Below are 4,273 nucleotides of genomic sequence, written 5' to 3'. Positions count from 1 at the left end.
CTGTTTCAAAGTCATGGCACCGAAACATTGTGGACAACAACAGGGGTTCGCGACTTAAAACATCTCTCTGAAAAGTGCAAGCGGCATGAAAGTAGCCGAAGCCATCTTGACAACGCTATGAGGCTCCAGTTTTTTGGGAAGCTTAGCATTGCTGAACAGCTAGATGAAGGCTACAGGATTGGTATTAGAAGGCACAATGAAAAGGTCACAAAAAACAGACATATCCTGTCTAGAATAATAGACTGTGTGAAATTTTGTGGCGTGTTTGAGCTGGCTTTGCGTGGCCATGACGAGAGCGAGACGTCAGACAATCCCGGGATATTCCGTGGCCTGGTCGATTTTGTTGCTTCTCTTGATGGAGTTTTGAAAGAGCACCTCGAGAATGCCATGGTGTTTAAGGGAACTTCGAAAACCGTGCAGAACGAGCTGTTGGACTGTATGTTGTCTGTTGTGAGGGAGCACATAATCCAAGAAGCACAGAGCAGTGACTTTCTCTCAATCCAGGCCGATGAGACCACCGATATTGCCACACAGTGTTAACTTGTGCTTGTGCTGCGGTACATTGACGCCAAAAGCAACGTAGATGACACGTAGATGACACCCCCCTCCCCTCTTTTGCCCCACGCACCACTGACTGACTCTCCCACTCCCCCCTCCCAAATACACACACACACACACTGTCACTTTAATCAGTCTAAATAAGCTCTTTTTGTCATTATATTCATTATATCTGCACTGTTGTTTACTTCACTGGTTTGCACTCTATCTGCCATGTGCTGCTTTTTTTTTTATATATATTTTTTTTTACATTTTACCTTATTTGTATATTTGTATAGTTGTATTTTATATGTAATCTGTATATCTGTATTTATGTTCTACTGTTAGTATTATCTGTATGCACCAAGGGTCTGAGAGTAACGCAATTTCAATTCTCTGTGTGTATGTGCTATACATGTGGAAGAATTGACAATAAAGCAGACTTGACTTGACTTGTACAGGAGAGGTTTTTTTAGTTTATTCCTCTGCGTTCAACTGCAGCTCATTCCATCGCTACAGCACTAAATGGTTTCAGTACAACTCAAAAGGGAGCATCCAGCAGTTCCAGCAGGACATACAGAAGATCAGGTAGCAGCTGTATTCCTTGTTTTGCATTTATTACTATTATATATTTTTTTTTTTATTATTATTATTATTGATACGTTTTCTTATTCCTTTACAGAAATTCTCTCCATTCCCTGGTTGCCCAAAGCAGTGAAGGTGGTTCTCAACCGAAGAGGCGGCGGTCACTCAGTCCAGAGGTCCATGAACGGATTGCAGCAGAAGTGAGTTTTTATCGCAGTCAAAATAAACCATTACCAACAAGTTAAACTGCATTATTTATTTACCTTCTATGGGTACTTGTAAATGTAAAAATCTCATGTCTTTGATTTTATAAAAAAATGTTGCTTAAGTATTGTACGAAAGAGTAGATCCTTAAGATAAAGAAACATTTAAATAATATAAATGAATATAAATAATAATAATAAATTTGCCCATTGGTTTTGCTAACTTTACTATGAGAGGATTACTATTCTATGTTTGTAGGATCAATGTGAGGAGCAATAATATTGTAGTCACCAAAGACATTTACAATTACCCACAGAAGGTAAATGAAACAATGCAGTTTAATTTGTTGCAAATTAATTTGCTGCAAGCACAATGGCTTGTGTAGATGATACAGTTATACATTGACCATGTCTCTTTTCAAATAAGAGTCTTTAAGCGTCTCATAATAGACGCATTATAAAAGTTAATAAAAAGTATTTTGGAGATCAGTTTTGTTGATTATAAGCTGATTATATTGGGCTTTATGAAAATATAATAAATGTATATGCATTTTTTATATACTGCAAAGGCTATCTTTTTAACCATTTACACAGTTTTTAAACTGATCTAAAAGGATGTTATTCTTTGGTTCCATCTTGTGGACAACATTAGTATTACAGCCTTCATCTCTGAGTTTGATTAAAATAAATGGCTGGTGTTTTAAAAATTGCTGTTAGCGCCCTGAGCATCAGAAGTGCATGAAGCTTGACATGTTTACTAAGAATGAACATGTTTATGAAGTTTTGAGAAATTATGGATTCAAACACTAAAACACTGGTCTCCCTTTATAACTTAAATTTGTCATTTTAAATGTAGCAGTTGAAATTGACATTTTGTCATCACTACATATTTTTTGTTTTTATCCTTTACTGTGTAGGTCTGTGATACCATACTCAGACACACATTGGAAAGGTTCTCCTTCACAGACCACCTCATTAGTGCCACCTTGCTGCAAGCAGACAGGTTTGAACAGTACAAAATGGTGTTTCCTGAAGATGCACTGAGCAGGACTTTGAAGGCCTATTCAGTGCTCGACGGGAGTAAGCTGAAGACAGAGCTTAGTCTCATCTACTGCAAGGAAGAGTTCAGAACCTGTTGTGGTGCTTTGGACCTACTCCAGCTGTTTATGGAGAACAATCTTGAGGAAGTATTTTCAGAGACTGTAACTCTCCTAAAGATTCTTGTAACCACACCCATGACCACAGCAGAAGCTGAGAGGTGCTTCTCAACCTTGAAAAGAATTAAAACATTTCTGAGAAATAGCATGACCCAAGAGTGAATGCATTGGCCATGCTGTCAATGGAGAAGAGACTGGTGACTGAGATGACTGACTTTAACCAGAAGGACATTGAGAAATTTGCAAGCCAGAAAGAAATGAGAGCAAAATTAATTTTCAAGTAGTGCTACTGGCCAGTGATTAGGCAACATTTCTTTTTTTTTTTTATGATTTTCTTGATTACTTCATTATTGATAATAAACCCAAATTGAACTAAAATTCACTGACTTGTGGTACGTTTATTGCATGCTTTAACAGTCGTATTTTAATTTTTTTTTTAGCTAAGCAGTAATGATACATCCTCACCTGATACATGGCTTTTACATTCCTGCAGTTACTAACAGTTTGATTTTCAGTTGTTTGCGCCCCCCCAAAAATTTTTAGCACCAGCCGCCACTGTTTGGACTGCTGTGTGTGTATTTGAGCGCTGGGAACTGATCGCGAGCTGTATATGAGAACTGAAGAAGTGGAGCGTGCGCGAGAGAGAGCACTTTTATCAGCACAATTCCGCCTATCCCGCCTTCACTAACTTTAAGTTAATCGACAACGAATTGTGACTCCCAGGAAAAATGGGACATCTGGTCACCTTATCCCTACCCCTTCGGGTGCTGAGGCCATTGTTTCAGATCGCTAGTTCGCGTTTTGGTAGCCTATCCATCCACTGCGGCTCCTGTTCCTAAAGTTAGTGAAAGCAGGATAGGCGGAATCGCGCTGATAGAATCACACTCTCTCTCGCACACTCCACTTCTTCAGTTCTCATATACAGCGCACGATCAGTTCTCAGTGCTCAAATATACACACAGCAGTCCAAATGTCTATTGGGTAGAGTATCTCACGTAAATACATTCGGTTATGGATTATATGAACGTAAACAGGTGGGTGAAAACTGAACGTGTGTCAGTATTACATGCATGCTTTCCGTCTTAAAGGGACATCATTCCTAATTAAGTACCTATCCGTATCATTAATGTTAACCAACAAAAGATGTTAAATAAAAATGTTAAGTAAACCTACTGTATCTGAAAAATTTGTTTAATTTGTTTCTCTTTCGTATTTGTCTTATTGTCTTATTCTGCTTCTTTTTCATAAATTATATATATTATATATGAACAACTATACATTTTATAAGTTGCTCCCTATTCACTACTGTTAAAGGGATATTTCACTCAAAAATGAAAATTGTCATCATTTATTCAAGTTTTTTCAAATTTCTCATAAGCTTAATTGATTTGGTCTAAAGAGAGAAGAATTAGTTACTATTTTTGCTTAAAGACTACATATAAAATAGCTACCAAAATAAATGTTGTTCACTGCAGTTTGACTAAGAATAATGAATAAAAGTTGACAAAAATGCAATGACTTTTCATCGACTAAAGCTAGACTAAAACTATGAAAGTCTCAAATGACTAAAATGTGACTAAGACTATTAAGCATTTTCGTCTCAAGATAAAGACTAAGAATAAATCAAAAATGCCTGAAAAAATTAACACTGCTTCGCTCCAACCCTTGCTGCAAAAAGGAAAGCACGACCCTGATCGGGCATTTCTGGGGGTCTTCTCGGCGAGAAGAACACCACAAGATGAACAGGTTCCACTTCAAGGCGTAAGCGTGTCTCGTAGACAGTGCTCTCGC

General features: G+C 37.7%; 1 protein-coding gene and 1 pseudogene across 1 annotated transcript in view; one reads left to right on the top strand and one right to left on the bottom strand.

Annotated features, from left to right (window-relative positions):
• The window catches only part of LOC107694395 (uncharacterized), a 6,085-nt pseudogene extending 3,319 nt beyond the window's left edge, over nt 1-2,766 (top strand).
• The window catches only part of LOC107694394 (kelch-like protein 11), a 25,283-nt gene that overhangs the window by 8,360 nt on the left and 12,650 nt on the right, over nt 1-4,273 (bottom strand). The gene's annotated exons all lie outside the window — the stretch shown is intronic.

This window comes from Sinocyclocheilus anshuiensis, unplaced genomic scaffold (assembly GCF_001515605.1).
Source record: "Sinocyclocheilus anshuiensis isolate Anshui unplaced genomic scaffold, SAMN03320099.WGS_v1.1 scaffold3143, whole genome shotgun sequence".
In the NCBI taxonomy this organism is placed as follows: Eukaryota; Metazoa; Chordata; class Actinopteri; order Cypriniformes; family Cyprinidae; genus Sinocyclocheilus; species Sinocyclocheilus anshuiensis.
Note: the sequence above shows the minus strand (reverse complement) of the source record. Positions and strands in the feature narration are given on the sequence as shown.